The 24,547-nt window shown below is 44.0% G+C and overlaps 1 protein-coding gene across 3 annotated transcripts in view; it reads right to left on the bottom strand.

The window, feature by feature from the left end:
• The window catches only part of wipf1b (WAS/WASL interacting protein family, member 1b), a 49,778-nt gene extending 26,453 nt beyond the window's left edge, over positions 1-23,325 (bottom strand). The window contains exon 1 of one of the 3 annotated variants that reach the window (XM_063212056.1): positions 23,012-23,325. The gene's annotated coding sequence lies outside the window, so the exon portion shown is untranslated. The other 2 variants (XM_063212057.1, XM_063212058.1) reach the window with 2 other exon arrangements.
• Positions 23,326-24,547: the final 1,222 nt, after the last annotated feature.

Below are 24,547 nucleotides of genomic sequence, written 5' to 3'. Positions count from 1 at the left end.
AACACTTAAATACATCAACCGTCCATTACTGTTTGCGCCAAAGGATAAAGCCTTTAAAGTGCATGTCAAACTAACAACACGATTAGTAGCCATTGTCATTGTGCTGTAAAAGCATTGTGTTCTACAAATGTGGCAACATGAATTGTGCACAATACTGTGCACATAGTACACTATAAGCATAAATATAAAATTAGAAATACAATTCTAAGCAGAATATTGTTCTTGTGCAACAGACTGACTAACCCCAAGGGGACAGGTTTAATTTAGACACATCTGTGCCTAGCGACAGAGCCAGTCAGAGAGAGAGAAGGGGGTGGGCGAGAGAGAGAGAGAGAGAGAGAGAGAGAGAGAGAGAGAGAGAGAGAGAGAGAGAGAGAATGAGAGAAAGAACGAAAGAGAGAGAGAGAGAGAGAGGGGCGCAATTGAGCGAGAAGGCGAGAGAGAAAGAAAGGGAAGGACAGAGAGAGAGAGACGGAAGAATAGACAGAAAGAGAAAGAGAGGGGCTGAAAGAAGGAAGGGGGGAGTGAGAGAGAGAGAGAGAGAGAGAGAGTGAGAGAGAGAGAGAGAGAGAGAGAGAGAGAGAGAGAGAGAGAGAGTGAGAGAGAGAGAGAAATGAATGCGCACAGAAAGCAGAACGAAGTGTGTTGCTGAGGCCCTCACTTCCTGTACAGGCCATCAACAGGAAGTGCTAAAAACCACAACAGCAACTCTTTCACACACACACGCACACACACACACACACACGCACACACACATATAATGTACTTCTTTAGCGCCCTCCAGTACACATGGGAGTACACACACACACACACACACACATAAGCACACACTCACACACACGCATACACACAGTTAGTGTACTTCTTTAGCATCCTCCAGCAGACGTGAGTACACACACACACACACACAGACACAAGCACACATACAAGCACACACACAAGCACACACACAGCCCGCCATAAGCGGCCAGAAGCCAGGCAGGCCGTCTCTTTAATTTGTGGATGACACGTGGAGACAATGATGACCATGTGTGGCCCATGCACTCCCTTAGGGGACTGTCACTAACACTCTCAGCTAACCTTTTCACAGAGAGAGAGAGAGAGAGAGAGAGAGAGAGAGAGAGAGAGAGAGAGAGAGAGAGAGATAGAGAGATAGAGATAGAGAGATAGAGAGAGAGAGAGAGAGAGAGAGAGAGAGAGCGAGCGAGAGAGCGAGAGAGAGAGAGGGAGAGAATGTACACACACACATGCATACACGCAGGCACACACACACACACATACACACACACACACGCATACATGCACACACACTCACCAACTGACTAACAAAAACTAACGGCAAAGCACTTGCACACAGTACAGTACATGTCAGCTACACAGTGCAGTACACGGTGTCAGCTAAGCTAAATGACTGTCCAAACATTTTAGCCTGCCTGTACTGACCTGTAGAAACTCCAGCCATGAAAAAGTAGAGGGCTGGAGGGCTGCGGCGTTCAAGTGGTAAAACTGGTGGTGGTTAGAAGGTGCTCTTTGGCCAAGACGTAGAAAATATCAAAAAAAGGGCAGGACGCCAAGGCACTCTTCTTAGATAAAACCGCTTTATTATAAAGGCTAGTTCATGTTTGAACTTAAATAATTAAAAATACTGCCACTGCCAACATGTTTCGGCCGCTACAGGGCCTTCATCAGGGCACAAGGTGAATCAAGCACTGCTTGATTCACCTTGTGCCCTGATGAAGGCCCTGTAGCGGCCGAAACATGTTGGCAGTGGCAGTATTTTTAATTATTTAAGTTCAAACATGAACTAGCCTTTATAATAAAGCGGTTTTATCTAAGAAGAGTGCCTTGGCGTCCTGCCCTTTTTTTGACAAACTCCAGCCATGGTTGCCCCGGGCCACGAACCCAAACACAAGATTCTGTTGCCTTCACATTGCAAGAGAACTTCCTTCCTTAAAATGTACAGTAGTCTACCTAATGCAGTAGTGCTGCAGCATTAATACACAACATTACATTCACACAAAACACGAGGCATGCATGTAAGCCTGCGTGCACACGCACACGTGCGCGCGAGAGAGTGCGCGCACACGCACACGCACACGCACACGCACACGCACACGCACACGCACACGCACACGCACACGCACACGCACACGCACGCACACGCACACGCACACGCACACGCACACACACACACACACACACACACACACACCCGCATGCACAAAGACACAGACACAGACACAGACACAGACACACAAAAAACAAGTGCACACAGAAACGCTCCCTCCATGGATATTACAGAGGGTTTTACAAGTCCAAAGCAAAAACTGACAAAAACTTAAATTTCAAGTCACTGACAAATGTTAAAAATAAAAAAAAGAACACAACCACATCGACAAATAAACACATACTAAGACAAAGAAAGATATACATACACACACACACACCCACACAGGCAGGGACATTGCTTTCACTGGGAGTTAGTTGGGGGCAAGAGTCCAGCCAAACTGGTCTTGGGGTCGCGCTGGCAGCTAATATTAGGCCAGAACTTCCCACAAAGGAGCCATTCAAACAATATGACACAGAGTACTGGAGGAGCTCTCAGGAGATCTCAATCTCCCTCTCTCTCTGGATCGCACGCACGCACGCACGCATGCACGCACGCACGCACGCACAGCAAGAGGTCTCTCTGGATCACGAATACACACACGAGCACACACGCATGCGTGCGCACGCAAACACACAGATATAGATGGAAGGCCTGACACTCTATTCATGATGGTTAGTCTCTTGGTGACCTTCATTGAGGATTTATACAGTGCAGTGAATCGTTTACAGTGGACTATTCATGGACTTCTTTGAAGCAATAAAGGGTCACCCCTACAGTTTGGGAAATTAGTAAGGTTGTGAAAATGAACTGCTGACTCTTGCTTGAAAGAAATCTTCTCATTTGTGTTTATTTAATGTCGCCTCATACACAATTAGCGACATGTAATCATTGCAGGAATTTACATTTACATTTGCCATGTGCATAACTTAAGGACAGTAAATGCATTCAACTCTACTCTTTTGCATTCTATTCCATTTTATTCTATTCTACTTGTTAAATGTGGTTTTAATTCATGCTAATCTATTCTAATTCAGTTCCAAACAGCATTCAACTCAGCTCGCCTTCAACTCTACCCGCATTCGATTCTATTCTATTCTATTCTGTTCTATTCTATGTGTTCAATGTGGTTTTAATTCATTCTAATCTTTTCTAATTCAGTTCCAAACTGCCCCTGCCTAGAGTCTAGAGCGGCTGAGCAGGGTTGCTGCTTCTCATCCTGAAGGGCTGAAGGGAAGTAGGGAGAGCAGCCTGGGAGCAGAGCCCAGGACATCCAAATTCACTAGCATTCTTCTCAGCCCATGTGCAGAGCAGTGGCAACCTTTGAAGTACTCAACACACACACACACACGCACACGCACCCACGGACGCACCCACGGACGCACGCACACACATTTACAGACTCTTAAACAGTCTGGGCTTTCATCCTTTCTCCGCCCCCCTCCACGTCAGTTAAAATCATTGGCTCTTTAAATCTTTCAAACTTAAAACACACACAGCCACACACACAGTCACAGAGAGACACAAACACAAACACAGACACAGACACAGACACAGACGACACAGACAGACACAGGAGACACACACACACACACACACACACACACACACACACTGCAGAAGTCAACCCACCAACTCATTTGACACTTACTCAAACCCTCCCTAACACCCAAATTAAACATCACACAAACCGACAAAGTCCTAGTGCAGCACGGTACAGTATGTACCCGCTGCAGCGCGCTTTTCGACAGAGGATGAACGCTCTGCAGTTCCCCTGCGCTACGTAGACGCAGCAAGCGGTTAAAGAACTTACTTCCCAATACACTGACCTGCATTTAGCATTGCAATCACATGAGCACAAGACAACACAGCACAACACCAAAAAAGAAAACAAATCACCACCACCCAACACAACACAACATCACAACACAATACACTAGCACAACACAGCAGTGCAAAACAGAACAACACAACACAACACAACACAACACAACACAACACAACACACTAGCACAACACAGCAGTGCAAAACAAAACATATCAACACAACACAACACAACACAACACAACACAACACAACACAACACAACACAACACACTAGCACAACACAGCAGTGCAAAACAAAACATATCAACACAACACAACACAACACAACACAACACAACACAACACACTAGCACAACACAGCAGTGCAAAACAAAACACAACAACACAACACAACACAACACAACACAACACAACACAACACAACGCAATACACTAGCACAACACAGCAGTGCAAAACATAACAACACAACACAACACAACACAACACAACACAACACAACACAACACAACACAACACAACACAACACAAAACAACACAACACAACACAACACAACACAGCAGTGCAAAACAAAACATATCAACACAACACAACACAACACAACACAACACATGCACACACACATAAGCAGAAGTAGGCCGGCCCTGCTGTGGCTCAAACAGTAGGGCACTGCACTGCTACACCGGGGACCTGGGTTCGATTCCAGCCCGAGGTCATCTCCCGAACCTCCCCATCTCTCTCCCCCACTCACTTCCTGTCACCATCTTCTACTGTCCTGTTCAATAAAGGCCTAAAAAGCCCCTAAAAATATATTTAAAAAGAGAATAAAAAGCAGAAGTAGACCTACTGAACTTCTGCATGTGACTGTTAATGCACAATGTGTAGGCAATAGGCGTACACCGACATGTGCATGCTGCACAAACGCACACACTTACACAGTACGCACACACATAATAATGCATGAATTTTGTATAGGGTCATTCCATGCCAAATCAACAAGAGCCCGCGCACTTAGGTCTCAAAAAATTCTGAAAATATTACCAAGTGTACCCGTGGTACTTAAGAGAAACACTGTAAATTTATTTGAATGAAAAATGTATACTCTCCGTGTTACAGCCAATTTTACTGGGGGAGGGGGGTGCCCATTTTGTTCACACAATTTTTTTTTTCAAAGTTCACAAGCCCGTAGCGCAATAACTAAACCATGTAGGAAGTTCACATTTGGCATGCTGGTACATAGATAGGAATAATTCGTTGCTAAACTGTCAGTTTTGGTCTGTATGATCCTGCATCGTCAAAGCATTCCCTCAAAGATGATACAAATTGTACTGGAGTTTTTGGCTGTGCTCTGTTTAGGCCTTCAGAAGACATATTTGTGCCCAACATAGCCTCTTGATTTTTTCCCCTTGTAGAGACAAGTGGGAACACTCTCATAAAAAGCTATAAATTGAAAGGAAACCCCATCAGTGTTTGAACAGAAGACCACACAAGTCTGACAAATCATTTTGGGTGTCATTTTCAGAGCTCCAGAACCCCTTGTGGGATTGTCCACAGATTTTTATTTTATTTTTTTCTTCATTCTCCATGAATTCTTCTTTTTAAAAATGCCAGTGAGACTTGTCTTATGTGATGTTTTCTTCTGTAATTTCCAACCTGAACATGGGCAACATGCACATTGAGAGCAATATGTTTTCTATGCGTTTCTTCCGCTGCCATCTGCTGGTCAAAAAAAGTAACAACATGACTCTTTGTGCCTGACCTACTGTCTCTTTTGGTGTGCGAACCTTCTCCCACATTGAACGCTCCTGAAATCATTGAAATTAAAAGGGATACCTGCACCCCTGCACAGGGACTCTCGGGTGATCATGTCCGGGCAAAATTTGCATTTGATTATTTAGTATTTACATTAAATGTTATCAAAATCATGTTGCTCTCTTTTTGCATTTTGCCCATGTTCAGGGTGGAAATTAAAAAAGAAAACATCACATAAGACAAGTCTCATTGGCATTTTTAAAAAGAAGACTTCATGGAGAATGAAGAAAAAAATAAAATAAAAATCTGTGGACAATCCCACAAGAGGTTCTGGAGCTCTGAAAACGACACCCAAAATGATTTGTCAGACTTGTGAGGTCTTCTGGTCAAACACTGATGGGGTTTCCTTTCTATTTATAGCTTTTTATGAGAGTGTTCCTACTTGTCTCTACAAGGGGAAAAAATCAAGAGGCTATGTTGGGCACAAATATGTCTTCTGAAGGCCTAAACAGAGCACAGCCAAAAACTCCAGTACAATTTGTATCATCTTTGAGGGAATGCTATGACGATGCAGGATCATACAGACCAAAACTGACAGTTTAGCAACAAATTATTCCTATCTATGTACCAGCTTGCCAAATTTGAGCTTCCTACATGGTTCAGTTATTGAGCTACGGGCTTGTGAACTTTGACAAAAAAAAGAGTGTGAACAAAATGGGCACCCCCCTCCCCCAGTAAAATTGGCTGTAACACGGAGAGTATACATTTTTCATTCAAATAAATTTACAGTGTTTCTCTTAAGTACCACGGGTACACTTGGCAATATTTTCAGAATTTTTTGAGACCTAAGTGGGCGGGCTCTTGTTGATTTGGCGTAGAATGACCCTATAGTGCTTGCGCACACATACACATGCACAAACACAAACGTAAGCACAGACAGACAGACAGACAGACAGACAGACAGACAGACAGACAGACAGACAGACAGACAGACAGACAGACAGACAGACAGACAGACAGACAGACAGACAGACAGACAGACAGACACACACACACACACACACACACACACACACACACACACACACACGGTGAGTAGTTAAATGTGCATCCTGTCATGGCACCGTTTGACATGCAGCAGCTGACACAGCAAAAGGAAGTCGTTCAAATGGCATGCAAATAAACACACACACACAAACACACACACACACACACACACACACACACACACACACACACACACACACACACACACACACACACACACACACACACACACACACACACACACACACAGGTCAATATGTAGGCCTATCTGTGATGAAGTGTCAGTCAGTGTTGAGTTGGGTGAGCTAGAGACAAAGCATTTTTTTCAACACCCCTTGATGTGTTGCATGTGTGTGCATGTGTATGCTTGTGTGTCTGCAGCACGTGTCTGTGTCAGAGCATGTGTGTGTGTGTGTGTGTGTGTGTGTGTGTGTGTGTGTGTGTGTGTGTGTGTGTGTGTGTGTGTGTGTGTGTGGTATGTGACGGAGAAATGGTGTTAAAGGGACAGTTTGGTCAATTTCAACATGCAGTTGTATTGCTCATGCTACCCTTGACTTGTCAGTACCTGGTGATGCCACATTTTTCGGCTCAGCCCTTTCCGAGATATGAGCAATTCTAATGGGGGCAGCGTTTGTTTACATTTTTAAAAAATGAAACATAGGCCAACTCCAAATATTTTCCCAAAAGGTACTGCTGTTTGCTAGTTGTCTGCTGAAGTTTTATAACCTTTTGGATGTTTTTGGGAATAAATAAAAATTTTGTTTTGAAATGTAAACAAAGAGCTGCCCCCATTACAATGACCAGGATCTCGGAAACGGTTGAAGAAGAAGAAAAAAAAATCTCAGGCACTGACAAGTCCAGGGTAGTGTGAGCATTACAACTGCATGTTGAAATTGACCAAACTGTCCCTTTAAGGGTGAGTGGCAGGAAAGAAGTTAAAGGGATGACAGTGAAAAAGAGAGGGGGGGGTGAGGAAGGCAACGTGAATATATAGTGAGAAGCTAGGTGTGTGTTCATATAACTATCAATGTGGGTAACCAAATGTCCCCAGTAAGACAGTCTTTAAGTGTGTAGATAGAGAGTGACAAGCGTGACAAGACAAGGTGTGTGTGTGTGTGTGTGTGTGTGTGTGTGTGTGTGTGTGTGTGTGTGTGTGTGTGTGTGTGTGTGTGTGTGTGTGTGTGTGTGTGTGTGTGTGTGGTACCAGATTGATGACTGCGCGACACTAATCACTTGCCAACTAAGCACCATTTACCAACGCAAACTAAATAACCGACCATAATCGACCAATCCACCAATAACCATTTATTTCAAACACCCTAGTGATTTTACAATCCCCATTTGCCCACAGCATCTAATCAATACGTTTTCAATCACTGTCTGAAGTCTGGAGATGCTGTTTCGGTATTCCGGCTAAGGCCAAGAAGCCAATATTGACTGTAACCCAACACAGATACATGCACATGCCTGGCATTGCTATTTAGCGTTAGCTGACATCACTCAGCACATGTATAGTACAGCCGGGCCGCTCACAGCTCACCCAGGGGCAAAGCCGTTTGAAAAGGCCCCACTCTGAATGGGGAGTAAATTCTGGGCCCCCCACTCTCTCCCTGGGCCTTGGAAAAGTGACCTCTTTGCCCTCCGCTATCCATGCAGCACAGGCAGCATGTGGAACCACTGAGGGCCTTTGATCTAAACCTGCTGTAATGTGAAGGTTGCTCCCCTCTCATCAGGGGTTCTGCTGCTGTGGAACATTATAGTATTTAGGGTTCTGCAGCAGAACGTGTCAGATGATGGTACTCCAGATTACAATTTGTTAAAACTCATGGTAACCCAACAGAGATGGGTCAATGACGTTTTAGTAGTAGCACAGGTCAGGGTGGTGCATCCACAGATAATGCCACCATGGTACAGTATTTTTTGCTTTGTTTTTAGTGAATTATATAAGAAGCATATTCATTGCAGTACATTCATTACCAATTGCTAATTAATTCATGGGCATTAGCTGTGGTATACCACTTGACGTCTGAGCCCTAAAAAACGTCATTGACCCAGATCCATATACTAGCTACAGAACATGCTTGGCAGCACTGCTGTTTAGCATTAGCCCTCTGCTCTGACATCACACTGTAAACATGCATAGTTCAGCACAGGCACCACATGGAACCAACTGGGGGCTTTTCATCTACAGTGTAAACTACAGAATGCAAAGGTTGCTCCCATCCCATTAGGAGTTCTGCTGCCTTGGAACATTAGAGCATCAGGTAGTAGAACTTTGCAAAACGTAGCAATGTATAAATTACTTAGATTACAACTAAATTTACGTCTACTCCGATTACAATTGAATTGTACAACTGGAGTCTTGACAATTGTACTGTCCTGTATATTGTGCTTTATGCTTACTGCTAAATAAATGGGATATTGACACACCAAATTTCATGTTCAAGTCTTGATATGCTATGCATTAATAGTGTAGGTGTGGCTCAACAGTAATACACTTTGAAAAAAATGATCTCGCGGGCCGGATAAAATGACTATGTGGGCCAGATTTGGCCCCTGGGCCTGAGTTTGACATCCCTGATTTAAGTGTATGTTGCCAATACGGCCGATTTTAGGATTCTACAGTCTCACCTTTATGCACTGACGACCATACGTAGTCTCTTGGTTCTCCATCCCGGTCTACTTACTGCAATGACTTGTAGGCCTCTTGCTCCCTTCACTTATGAAGTCATATGATGTGTTTGCATTTGGATGACATATTCATACCTTTTACGAAACTGTAACACAATATGTCCTATTCTATAGACACCATGTAACAGGAGTGGGGAACCGTTTTAATTCGGGGACCACTTCAATTTTTATAAAGCCCTCCAAGGGCCGTACTATGAACTCAAACCAGGATATCCTCTTGTACTTTAGGTCTATATTGAAGGTAGCCGCCTTTACAACACACCCCACCTTCACTAGGTCCCCTGAAAATATAACTTAAATTATATTGTAAATGTAATTTCAGAGATTCCTTTACAATACATACTAGGGCTGCACGATTATGGAAAAAAATCATAATCACGATTATTTTGGTCAAAATCATAATCACGATTATTAATCACGATTATTGATTTTTTGCTGAATTTTTTTGAAAATTACAACAAGATGAAATATAACTAAGAATGAATTATATACGGGATGAGCAAAATAAAATGAATTGTGATAATTATGTAAAGGCAATAGCATGAAACTTAGGTGGACAGATTTCTGTCCAGAAACATCAGCCTGTCAGTATGTTCTGGCTTCAAGGACGCTCTTAAAGGTAGGTCACCATTGCCACGATTAAATCACGATTAAAATTTCGACTTTGATTGCACTAATTTATCACGATTTTCTATTATTTTCGATTAATTGTGCAGCCCTAATACATACCATAGTTCATGTGAAACTGCATAACATTAGAATTATATCAGGGGCCGGAAAAGGCAGCCTCAAGGGATGTAGTTTCCCCACCCCTGATGTAACACATTCAGCCCCAGCATGCATTTATGACTCAAAGCACTCTCCATTGGTCTGTAAATGTCCAACACTGCACTGACAGATAGAGAGGGACGGTGGGCATGGAGAGGCATGAAGTCTGCTGGAAGAGGAAGCTCTGACCAGTAGCCTGTTTCATTTGAGGAAGTTTCTTTTCCTCTGATGAGGTAAGCGTTTCGTGGTAGTGAGAAAGACGTCTACTGGTAACCTTTCAAAACACAAGTCACACGGCCCTGCCCTGGCTCACGTTTCAGAAAAAGCTTGATTTCCTAGTTGTGGTTTGTCATGTCAGTTCTCATATGGGAAGGCATGTTAGTAACACTGGCCTTGCTTTAGCACTTCATCTACTGAGCTTAGATGTAGAGCATCATGGTAGAAAAAGAAAAACAGCTGATATCAAAACTGTGCCTAATACAAGCCCTGAATGCCTAGCGACTCAGTACATCTCATTATCTAACCTCCCATCCTTACCTTGGGCTTGTGGCCTTGAGCTTCACTAACTGGAGAAAACAATAATGTTTACGCTTAATTTTTACGTTGCAGCCTAGGCACAACTTTCGGGGGGCTTTTCTCCTTTCAACATCCTGACTGAAAATGAGAAAATTACCTTTCAATTGTCAATTAAGTCTTGCAACGTCATCACAAGGCCACAAGCACAAAGGGAGGACAGGAGATTAGATATCGAAATGGACCAAGGGAAATCCTGCCTCTGGTAGAACCTGCAGAATATAAGGAACCTATGGAAACCACTGAATGTGAACTGCCATCTACAGTTCTGCCAAACTGCAATCTACATTGGTAAAGTAACCTGCAGGAGATGGACGGATGTATTTTTTTTTCTAATTCTAGTTCTTATTAACCCTTTCTGTTGTGTGTTGAATTCATCTTCCCTTACCTGCCACCGCAAACATGCATTTAGCTGACAGGGCTTCTGAACCTGTGCTTTTAGGCCACTTTAAGGGTACTATGTGCGAAAATTACAAGAAAATAGTCTCTCTTACACTTAAACACACACACACACACGTTTGCACGCACAGACACGCACATGCACAGTGCACACACAGTTTCCGTTAAAACAAGGAGATTTAGATTTGAGGGTGAAGTACTGTACTTCCTCTTGTCACCTGAAGCCTAACGTGCACAATGGCACCACGTGCGTGCACGTGCACACACACACACACACACACACACACACACACACACACACACACACACACACACACACACACACACACACACACACACACACACACACACACACACACACACACACACACACACACACATACGGAAATTGTGAGCAAGATGCCTCAGACTTATTGATTACTGAATAGCAAGCAGTAGGAAGTTGACCACCAAGTCATTCTTCATGAAAACTAAACAATGAAGCAAGCTCAGGGGCAGCCTAGACAACCAGGACCAGTGGCCTAAACACATGTAGGACCAGTGGCCTAAACACATGTAGGACCAGTGGCCTAGACACTCAGGACCAGTGGCCTAAACACATGTAGGAGCAGTGGCCTAGACATTCAGGACCAGTTACTAGAGACACTCAGGACCAGTGGTCTAGACCAGTGTTTCTCAACAGGGGTGCCGGGGCACCCTGGGGTGCCGCGGATAAATTAGGTAATATACACAAACACACACACACAAATTGTGAGCAAGATGCCTCAGACTTACTTGCTTACTGAATAGCAAGCAGCAGGAAGTTGACCTCCAAGTCATTCTTCATGAAAACTAAACAATGAGGCTAGCTCATGGGCAGCCTAGACACTCAGGACCAGTTGCTAGAGACACTCAGGACCAGTGGCCTAAACACTCAGGACCAGTGGCCTAGACACTCAGGACCAGTGGCCTAGACACTCAGGACCAGTGGCCTAGACACTCAGGACCAGTTACTAGAGACACTCAGGACCAGTGGTCTAGACACTCAGGCCCAGTGGCCTAGACACTATTCAGGACTAGTGGCCTAGACCAGTGGTTCCCAACCTATGGGTCGGGGCCCAATCTATGGGTCGCCAAAGACCCACAGAGTGTCGCGAATCGTGAAGCTATGAGTGCGTTGCAATATGCGACCTTGCCTCCTCCACTTGCGCTTGTCTCCTCGACCCGCCTCCTGGCCCCTCCTCCGTGGAGAAAACGATAAAGTTTCCCAGCTGTCAGCCTAGCCACAACAACTTTTGAGGGACTGTTTTTCATTCACCATCCCAATTGCAAATGAGAAAAAGTGTGATGATGCGACCTGCCAGCGCATCCTCACGGCATCTGAAATCTCAGACGCCATTGAACGCATGACATGCCGTTCGCACCAATACAAACATTTCCCTGCAGTGCATTGTTGTTCATGGACTTCTCAAACTTTTGTGCATGAGATTTTATCTTTGTGATGGTTGTATATTATTTGGTCTATTGAGCTTTTGCAAGATATTGAAATGCAATGCTGTTGTCAGTGACGTCATCATGGCATATTACTTCCTGGTACGAGGAGAGACGCAAGTGGAGGAGGCAAGTGGAGGAGGCCGCATATTGCAACGCACCCTATACCATATATAGCCCATGTTCATAAATGGCAAAGCATTTAAACTAACATATGCATAGAAGCAACAAAATGTAAGTGCTACATTAAACATTTATTCTATATTTGACTGAAGACTAATTGAGGAATAAAATTATAACTAAAATGAGTTTTCGCAGGAAACAGAGTATCATGAGACTTCCTCTCGTGTGAGCGCTCGCGCGGTTGGGTCATCAAAGCTTACAATGGTAAAAATATGGGTCCCTGAAGAAAAAGGTTGGGAACCACTGGCCTAGACACTCAGGATCAGTGGCCTAGACACTCAGGACCAGTGGCCTAGACACTCAGGACCAGTGGCCTAGACACTCAGGAGGACGGAGGACCAGTGGCCTAAACACCCAGGACTAGTGGCCAAGACACTCACTTGCGTTCCCCTCAGATCTCAGGTCTCCAGAGCTGTAGATTTATTCATCTCAGTCTCTCTGGTCTCTCTCATGTTTGCCTCATTCTGGTCTCTCTACTTCAGTGATACCCAAACCAGAGAGGGTAGATTAGAGACAGATACTTCAGGCTCTGACTATTTCAGGATGCATGTGATGTCAGGTGAACTGAACGCCCCTTTAGGAGACCTTCGGTTACGATACCTTGTTAGTCTAACGGTTGAGAATAAATGGAGTCCCCTACTCCCCTTAGCGCTGTAGATGGCGGTAGCGCACATCTTGTGCAAGCCACCACCAAACGTCACAAAAAGAGAAGGAGAGGACAACGCCCCCTTGGGAGATCAAACTTGAGCCCACTCTATACAAAGTCAATTACATATCCGCCACGTTCCAAGCCTTCAAACTCTCCCGTTTGCCCGAACAGTTAAGTCACTCAGGAGCTGTGTTGCCCACAGATCTCAGTCCCCACAGCTGTCTGTCTATTTGATAGCTGCAGTCTCTCTGGTCTTCTGTACTATGGTGATCTCTTAAAGTCCTCTACCTCTCTCTGTCTCTCACTCTTGCTCCCGCTCTGTCTCTTTAGCAACTCAGTCTATCTGGTCTCTCTCGCTTTTCTGTTCTTGTGGTCTCTTGAGGTCCTATGCCTCTGTCACCCGGTGTGTGTGTGTGTGTGTGTGTGTCTGCGCTCTCTCTCTCTCTCTCTCTCTCTCTCTCTCTCTCTCTCTCTCTCTCTCTCTCTCTCTCGCTCTATTTCTCTCTCTCTCTCTCTGTCTCTGTCTCTCTCTCTCCCTCTCTCCCTCTCTCCCTCTCTCTCTCTCTCTCTCTCTCTCTCTCTCTCTCTCTCTCGTCAACTTCCTCATTAGCTCTTAACACTTGCCTTCTCAGGCCACATGGCGAACTCAGTGACATGCTGTGGAGAAACTGCACTACTTTCTCTGTCACACGTTCATATTCTGCCTGTCTCATCCAACAGTGTACACACTAGGGATGGCACAAACCGCACCGAAAGCCGAAACCGTACAATTCACACACATACCGAACTGAACCGTGCCATCTGTCGCAAACCGCAATTCATGTACTGCCCAGAAAAATATGTAAAACAGACATTCTAGGAGTATCTTATCCAGTCTCTCTGATTAAAACATTTGCGTATAAGACCAATCAGAGGATGACACAATTAAAATCACACCATTTTCACATTATGAGCCTATACAATAAGCCTATTATAAGCCTATACATCACTTTATAACTGCAGTTATATAAATATTGTTTAATATTCCCAGTGCATCATTTATCATGAACAAAAAAAAAGAACCGTAGAGAACCGAAAACCATGACCTTGACACCGTGATGTGAACCGAACCGTGAATTTTGTGAACCGTACCACCCCTAGTACACACTCACACACACAAACTTGTACAACATATTCTGTCTCTGTCCCTCTCCCTCATATTTGGCCTCTCTGCATCTCTCACACTACTCATCTGTACATCTAACTTTGCACTCATCAGTGATCCTTGTTTTGTTATGAAGTTCAGAAAAGTTTGTCATGATTTGCAGTGGATGAGTATGTGTGTGTGTGTGAGAGAGAGAGAGCTCACAGATATAGCGAGAGAGAGAGAGAGAGAGAGAGAGAGAGAGAGAGAGAGAGGAAGAGAGTGAGAGCGGGAGAGAGTGAGAGAGCGAGAGAGACTCAGCAAAATGTCACTCTGATTTTGCTCTGGATGTTGATGAAGAGTGCATCAGCAAGACAAGTGCTTCAGTATGCTGGAGGAAGTCTGTGTGGGTGTGTGCGTGTGTGCGTGTGTGTGTGGCCTCAGTAAGAGCATCGTCAGCGGTCGGGGCCTAGTGGCGGCTGAGCTGACTGATGTTATTCAGCCTCCTAAAATAACCCGAAATACACTCACATTCACTGAACACACACACCACTGCACACACACACACACGCACACGCACACGCACACGCACACGCACACGCACACACACACACACACACACACACACACACACACGCCACTTTTGTTGTTACCTCACCAGAACTTACCAAAAAAATAGAAAATAACAGCAACTCTGCTGAGTAAAACTGGTAAAACTCTCTCTCTCTCTCTCTCTCTCTATGACCTCAGTGTCCACCTTGCTGCTGCGGCGTTCCTTCTCACTGTTCCTCTGTGTCGTATATTTGGTTGCTGATGTGCAAGATCACTGGTCACATGACCTGCTGAGCAGAGGGGAAGTGGGGGGAACATCCTCTCCAGCAGCATGTGATGTGATGTGGCGTCTCTCTCTCTCTCTCTCTCTCTCTCTCTCTCTCTCTCTCTCTCTCTCTCTCTTTCTCTTTCTCTCTCTCTTCTCTCTCTCTCTCTCTCTCTCTCTCTCTCTCTCTCTGTCTCTCTCTGTCTCTCTCTGTCTCTCTCTCGCTCTCTCTCTCTAAAAAGAAAGAGAATGTATGAAACACATAGCTTGTATACGAATAATCTCTCTTTTGTTTGCATTTCTTTGTTTTGGTCTAGTCTCTTTCTCTGTGCGTCTCTCTCTCTCTCTCTCTGTATAAAACACAGCGCTTGTATACTAATAATCTCTCTCTTGTTTGCATTTCTTCATCTCTCTCTCTCTCTCTCTCTCTCTCTCTCTCTCTCTCTCTCTCTCTCTCTCTCTCTCTCTCTCTCTCTCTCTCTCTCTCATCTCCTCTCTCTCTCTCTCTCTCTCTCTCTCTCTCTCTCTCTCTAAAGACAATGTGTAAAACATAGAGCTTGAAGACACTCTTCCTTTTTGAATTTCTTTTCTTTGGTCTAGTAGCCTTTCTCAGTGTGTGTGCGTGTGTGCGTGCGTGCGTGAAGACAGAGAATGTAGAAAAGATGCCTTGGTCTAATATCTAGTGTCTAGTCTCCATAACTGTTTCACCTGCAGTCTGCTTTACATTGCAGCACACTGCACTTAGCAGAGACCCAGCATGCCTTACAAAACAAGACATAAATAAGCCTCGACAGTGGACACAAACAAACAAGATGTGGCTATCGCTATTTTTCTTCTTCTTCTCACAGAACAGAACGGTAAAGAATATTTATCGCTTCCCCCTTCATGGCGACTCATGAAAATGCATACAGTACTGTATATGCATGCTTCATACTGTGTATGAATATTTTACCTTCAACTGATTCAGACACTTAGCAAAGATGAGGAATCAAAACGACCAACTAACATGCAAAACAAACAAAGTGCTGCATGCCACTAAAGCAGTCCGAGATTCCTGGCATTGAGATGGAAGGTCAACGGTTAACACCAAAACACACATCCTTCATATCTGACAATGATAATGCTTACAGTATGTATGAGATCAGCTCCTTGCGCAACAGATCATATTCAGACAGACATAGTCAGACTGCTGCTGGCAGGGCCGGATTAACGCACAGTCTAGATATCGCTGCAGTTTATAGGGGCCCCCACCTGCTAACCCCCCCCCCCCCCCCCAATTGTCCAAAAGTTGAAAGACATGAATCTGTAATGTTGAGTGCAGTTTGAAATAGTCTTACTCCTCTCCACAGTTAGCAGGCATGTTATCCTTAATTTCTAGTTTAAAAAAAAAAAATAATGACACTGTCTATGTAATTTTGTTGTGAAATTTGTCTTCCAGGGAGGCCCACAGCAACCTGTAACCAAGGGGCCCTGGGTCATCCTAATCTGGCCCTGGCTCCTAGTGACAAGGCTGTGTTGACACATGTGACATTATGCTCCATTCACTTTCAGTGTCTTTACCCAACAAAAAGTGACAGCAGTCCTGCTTCAACTACGTAACTTTGATGTGTATATTTAGTGTGTCTCGCAAGTGTTTCTTTGTAGTGTACATCTGTAGTGTGCGTCTCATGTATTTACATCTTGAGTGTGCATTCGTATACTTTATGTGCATCTGAAGGATGCATTTGTGGCGTGCATCATCAATTTACATCTTCAGTGTAATCTCATTCCCATTTGGGCTGCGATTAATTGCAATGCACACACCAGTCCTTTCCCGTCACAAGAACAATTCCCTGAAACTTGTGCATGTGCAATTTGCTGAATGCAATTAATTATTTAGGCTTTTCAAATGGGATAATGCATTAAAGACAGGCTTACTGAAGTAGTGGGTCTTATCCAGGCAACATCTAGGCTTAATGTTTGCCTTCATCGAGGTATTAGAAATAAAGAATGGAAATTTAAAATGTAATATACAGCAGGATACAGTGATTTACTGAAAGACATTAGACCCCCACCCCCCCACACACCCCAAAGCCTGAGAAAGTATGGAATGAGAAATGTTAACATTATGTTAACAAATGTTAACATGTTCATTTACCCTCATGCATCCAGTGTGTGTGTGTGCATGTGTGCGTGTGTGCTTCTCAGAGGTGAAGTTTGTCTACTGCGCTGATGCGTGATGGGAGTGCAGGGTGCTTACCCCATCCTATCTCATCCCTATCCCATCCCTAGCACTAGCCCTACTGTAGACCCACATCCAGGCCAGCCCAGGCCATGGACCAGCCCAGCCCAGCATAGCCTCTACCTAGCCCAGCCCATTGCTCAGAAACAGGGGCAGCCGTGGCCTAGTGGTTAGAGAGTTGGCCTTTCAATCTAGGGCTTGCTGGTTCGAATCCCCCCTGACCTCTCCCTACATCTCCATCCATGGCTGAAGTGCCCTTGAGCAAGGCACCTAACCCCACATTGCTCCAGGGACTGAAACCAATACCCTGAAAAATAATAGTTTTAAGTCGCTTTGAATAAATGAAAGCGTCAGCTAAGTGCAATCAAATGTAATCTAAATGTAATGTAACCAGCCCAGTCCATTGCCCATATCCAAGACCCGACCCAAACGGTAGCCCAGACCCATCCCATCCCGACCCGTCCAAGCCCAGTCATATCCCATATAACACTTAGACCAGCACGGCCCACTGTCCATATCCAAGACCCGACCCAACCCATAGCCCAGACCCATCCCATCCCAGCCCATTCATAGCACTTAGCCCAGCCCATTGCCCATATTGACCACCCGACCCAACCCATAGCCCAGACCCATCCCAGCTTGGCCAAGCCCAGTCATATCCCATAGCCCTTAGACCAGCACGGCCCATCCCAAACCCAGCCCAACTCTGGTGAAGTGAGAAGGTGACCTAGTTTTGAGAGCCAGGGGAGGAGAGCCAGCACCAGCACCAGCCTGGCCACCCTCAAGCCTGAGGCCTGAGGCCCTAGACTCATCATCATCATCATTCCCCGGATGACTGACTGCCCCAGGCCCGGCCCGCTTGGCCTGCCCCAAACGTCCCGAGGTAAAAAGTCAACAAGTGTGTCAGCAGACCCTGCACAGCTGAATCCATATAAACAACCACATACCGGCGGAATAATCTTGCTGACGGTTGGCCAATCTCTCTCTCTCTCTCTCTCTCTCTCTCTCTCTCTCTCTCTCTCTCTCTCTCTCTCTCTCTCTCTCTCTCTCTCTCACACACACACACACACACACAATTATTCCATAGTCTTATTCCATAATCGACTGCTAATTTAGCTGTCTGTCCCTGAGCTTGAAAGAGGAAACTGCCACAACTGCCACTGCCTCACCCACTGGGTTGAGATAGGCTATTTACACTGTATGATGAGCCCAGCCTACCAGCATGCTGGTCCACCTGTTTACTAAACTTTGTCTGTCCTTGAGATGGATAGAACGTTTTGCTTTCTCTCCAAACGCCACATCTCTCTCTCTCTCTCTCTCTCTCTCTCTCGTCAAGGCACACAAGCAGGCTTAGCCAGTCATAAAGTTAGAGCAAGATTTAAAAGAGCAGACCTACTGTACAGCAACATAACTTACTGTGATGAAATTTTTTTCTGAAGAGGTGACAGGCAGTCTACAAAGCCTGCTTGCTTTTGCACCAACGCGGAACCACACAGTTCAAGAGCTGACTAATGACCACATGTGGGCCAGCCATCAGCAGCCACGAAAACGAGTAGGCTACATGACGAGAAATGTCACCTTAGAACTTACCTCAGCTCAGAGACGACGACGTGCGCTTTGCTTTGCGCCGAGTTCAGGACATGCAGAGCAGAGCTCTCAACCAAAGACAATTCGTCTCTGTTTCCCTAGGGTCGGTCTTAAGCTAAGCAACAACACACACACACATACACACACACCGCTACGAGCACTGGGTTATGTGCCTACAAACGACTCGTGTCTTTTCAGCCATTGATGTGCGCAGCTATTCTGGACTTTACGGTCCCATTCACTTCAATTCATTTTTTTGGCGTTTTACATATTTCGGACCGTGCGGACGCCGCTGTACTCGTGCGAGGAAAACAACAATAGTCTCGGGTGCTAAACATGGTCATGGAACGGCTTGCTTAACCAGAATGGTGTGTGTTGTGTTATTTCGAAGATAATTAAAGAAAATCTTATTACAATGGGATTTCTCATAGGCATGGTTTTGCATGTCTCTTATCTCTTTTCATGTTGACTGAGCGATCACCGTTACAAGTTTACAAGGTGCCCAGCGCACATATGTATGCATACAAAAAGGAAGAATACATTTCACAGTGTAATTCTGCAAATAATTCACTTCAAAGTTAAGTGTTATTACATAGGCACCATGGTCATCAATATGTGTGTAAGAACAAGTGAAAAAACAAATCGGTCAGTTTGTCAAAGAGGAGATGGTAGATATGCGCAACATAGTACAAAGTATGCATCACACCATGCTTCTGAATGATATGAAGGAAAAATACTGACGGCACATAGCCTCTTTCCTCAATAATGCACATGCCACATATCACTCAAGCAACATTATCTTCATTAGCTAATGTGGCCACAGGGGGGCGATATTGTAGGGCACGCTGAGACATTCGGATTCAATTTAACTCACTATTAGGCTATATAACAAAGGTTGCATTATAGGCTAGGCCAGTGATTCCCAACCTATGGGTCGCCAAAGATCCACAGGGGGTCGCGAAGCCCTCTTGAGTTTAAGGGGTTTCATTTTAATACCATATGTAGCCCATGTTGAATAAATGACAAATGCATAGAAGCAACAAAATTTAAGTGCTACATTAAACATTTATTCTGTTTTTGAACAAAGACGAATTGAGGAATAAAATGATGACTAAAATGAGTTTTCGTAGGAGACAGAGCGTATCGAGTGACTTCCTCTCATGCGGGCGCTGGGTCACCAAACCTTACAATAGTAAAAACATGGGTCCCTGAAGAAAAAGGTTGGGAACCACTGGGCTAGGCTACTACATATAGTCATTAATTGGCAAACAATTCATGTTGTTTCTATTGTAATGGGATTGCTACATTCAAGAAGTTTCCAATGTCTTTCTATGTCCATCTCCTCTGTCTTTTCTATGTTTGTAGGTTAAGAATTAACAAACAAAATCTTAAAGGGACAGTTTGGTCAATTTCAACATGCAGTTGTATTGCTCACGCTACCCTTGACTTGTCAGTACCTGGTGATGCCACATTTTTCGGCTCAGCCCTTTCCGAGATATGAGCAATTCTAATGGGGGCAGCGTTTGTTTACATTTTAAAAAAATAAAACATAGGCCAACTCCAAATATTTTCCCAAAAAGGTACTGCTGCTTGCTAGTTGTCTGCTGATGTTTTATAACCTTTTGGATGTTTTTGGGAATAAATAAAAATGTTTTTTTGAAATGTAAACAAAGAGCTGCCCCCATTACAATGACCAGGATCGGCTGAAGAAAGAAAAAAAAATCTCAGGCACTGACAAGTCCAGTGTGAGCATTACAACTGCATGTTGAAATTGATCAAACTGTCCCTTTAACATTGTACTGCATGTTTTAGATGGGCCCATGTACAAAGTACTTCAAGTCTGTCTGTAGGGCACATCAAGGGTCTGTGAGAAAAGGGTGCTTGCGCTGCTGACAATGTGTAAATGCTTCCATTACATCCTATAGGCCTACATATGATGGCTACAAGAATTTCTGCAATGTGTTGTGTTGTTTTGAAGAAAATTGAATAAAATCTTAAGTTATTATAGTGGGATGTCATTTGCATGATTGGACAGGTTTCATATCTCTTAGCATGTTCACTGCGTCATCACCATTTCATCTTACAATGTGCAGAATGATCAGAACTTTCTGTAATTCTGAAAATAAGTAACTCTGAAGTTAACAGATCATACCACATATGTAATAAGTAGTGCAAATTGAGAATGATTAATTTCTCAAAGCAGACACTGTGGATGATATGTAGCATAATACACAGTATGTGTCGCTATGTGCTCCTGAAAGATATGCTGAAGACATACTGAAGGCACAAATATTTATTTTCCCAATAAGCCTTATAATGTAGGCCTATATCAGGAGTGAGGTTACATACACGTGAGTAAAAGTTGAATGCTGAGTGGCCTTGAACCCACAACTTATGGTATGGACAGCATGACTTCATCCACTAAGCTACCACAGTTTCATAAGAAATGTTAAGACCAGAAAGATATGATCGTTGTGCATTTTAACACAATAAATCATATAAAATATATTTTCCCTGCACCATTACCTCATTGTCTGAAGTATGATGAAGAAATGATTGTAGGCCTATATGATTTTTTAGTGCTGTGATAATGTGCACAACAAGAAGTTTTCTGGTCAAACAAATTCTACTGAAACTGTGGTAGCTTAGTGGATGGAGTCATGCCTACCATTCCACAGGTTGTGGGTTCAAGGCCCATCAAAGGACAATTTTTACACTCGTGTATGTTACCTCACTTCTGATAGGCCATGATTAGTCTAATTCAGTAAATAGATATTTGTGCGTACAGTATTTCTTCAGCATACAACTCATGAGCATATTTCGATGAATACTGTGTATTATGGTGCATATCTACCATCTCCTCTTTGACAAACTGACCGATTTGTTTTTTCACTTGTTCTTACACACATATTGATGACCATGGTGCCTATGTAATAACACTTAACTTTGAAGTGAATTATTTGCAGAATTACACTGTGAAATGTATTCTTCCTTTTTGTATGCATACATATGTGCGCTGGGCACCTTGTAAACTTGTAACGGTGATCGCTCAGTCAACATGAAAAGAGATAAGAGACATGCAAAACCATGCCTATGAGAAATCCCATTGTAATAAGATTTTCTTTAATTATCTTCGAAATAACACAACACACACCATTCTGGTTAAGGAAGCCGTTCCATGACCATGTTTAGCACCCGAGACAATTGTTGTTTTCCTCGCACGAGTACAGCGGCGTCCGCACGGTCCGAAATATGTAAAACGCCAAAAAAAATGAATTGAAGTGAATGGGACCGTAAAGTCCAGAATAGCTGCGCACATCAATGGCTGAAAAGACACGAGTCTACAAACGCTAATTCTCAGCAGATACCCAGGAAATACCCGCAGGGTGTCGCTTCCTCTAAAACTTGGCACATTCTCGAACTGAGACCCTATGAAGCTACATGTTAACAGTTTGTAGAATTGTAACAAACCGAGTGGATAAAATGCAACAGCTATTTAAAAAGTAGCAGATCATGACCTGAACTTGACATCAGTCCAAATGTAACGCAATCGCCAACTGGAGAGGGATGGAAAACTACGCCTCTCAAGCTCCAAAACCAGCAACTCATCGGAATAAAAAAGGCAAAACTTAAAATCATTGAGATAACTGTTACCTCTTCTAAAGCCTTCATCACCCTCTGTCGCAGGGTCGATGCCGTGTGCCACTCCTTCGCGGTCACAGCAATATGACTTTTTGTTTTCCGCTTTTGGTTCTTACTTTCCACGATGTGCTCTTCCGAAGTAATTTTCCACTTACCAAACAGTTTGACAATGCTCCCGTCTATTCTTCAGATCCCATCACAATCTACTCGCAGATTTCACCAAAGCGATTTAAGTGACAGCGTCGCAGCTCTATCCTCTTTTTTTGCTGCCGAGTTTTGTTTGCCTCTGCCGATAGAAAAAAAATCCGTCTCAGCTTCTCCCTTCGATCCGGGACATTTGCTGCTGCTGTGATGCAACGTTTCCAGATGTGGGCCTGGCGCGCAGAGGTTCAACAGTGTAAAAGTGTGCGCTGCCAGAGCCACATCTGTGAAACTACACTTGTGTGGGACTGCGTGAGCCGCTCTTAAAGGCTATTTCACTCCATTACCACCACCAGTCGGAGTGTCAGAGAAAGCCCTTTCCACACCCTTTAGTAGCCTTGAAGTCTGAGGGGTTTATAAGTTGCGTTGCACGCATGAAGAGCAGATTGAGAATTAGTAGGCCTACACATGATCCTTTTGTAAATTGTGTTTACTGCTACTGCAATTGTGTAGACACATTTAGTTTCAGTTTCAAAGACACACCTTATTGATGTACATATGTCTAGCCATTCAGAGTGAATGCAAAACGATGTACTTGAATCACGGACACACAAAGTCCCCATTCATGAGGTGGTTGAAATTTTATTGCAAACAACAAAATCACACACATTTGGCACAAAATGAAAAAGCCACAAAAAAGTTTTTTAAAAAGTGTGAAAGCTCTGATGGCTTCAAAGCAAAAGCTAGGCAGCTCTGAGGAGGAAAAGGGGGGCCCTATCTTCCCCTCTCTCTCTCCCTCTCTCTCTCTATCCCTTGCATTCTCTGAAAGATATGGCTTTCATACAGTATCATATTCCATTAGCCAACACTGGTTCACAAAGAGACCCAGGAAAGAGTTCCGGAAAACAGACCAGGCAGTCAGGAACTGGATCAGAGTCACATCTAAGTTCTAGGCCAGATCTGGGCCAAGCCAGGACAGGAGCACACCAGAGCTAGTGCTTCATCATGATAGGCTACTACTTGATGATAGGGTTGCCAACTGTCAATGAATAAAATACGGCACAGTTCATTTTGGCAGGAGTTACGGGGTCCTCCACCAGAAAAATGTGGATTTAAAAAAAAAAAAAGTAATTTCCTGCAATTTAACTAACTTTAACGTCCTGTGTCCCGTTTCAGCTCAATACGGAACCCATACTTTTATTTAAAAATAAAGGACGATTCTGTATTTCAAGGGACAGTTAGCAAGCCTCCTTGATGAGCCTTTTTGATGTGACGTCAGGCGCCTTCAATGGATTTCATGCATTGGATTACAAGCAGGTATAAAGTGCATCTGGTGGCATAGACATAAACGCATGCACTGTTTTGGGTTTTCTGCCTGAGACCGGTAGTCGTTCAAGCAACAAACAAAAATTGATTCCATTTGATGTCACCAGAGGCAAACCTTGTCACCAGGGTAGGCTTTGGGGCCCCCAAGCCATTACATGGTGAAAAACAGCTGAACTTGAAATTATAATTACGCCGATTTGTTTAGAATGCCCATTCTTTTGGGT

Source organism: Engraulis encrasicolus, chromosome 12 (assembly GCF_034702125.1).
Source record: "Engraulis encrasicolus isolate BLACKSEA-1 chromosome 12, IST_EnEncr_1.0, whole genome shotgun sequence".
Lineage (NCBI taxonomy): Eukaryota > Metazoa > Chordata > Actinopteri > Clupeiformes > Engraulidae > Engraulis > Engraulis encrasicolus.
Note: the sequence above shows the minus strand (reverse complement) of the source record. Positions and strands in the feature narration are given on the sequence as shown.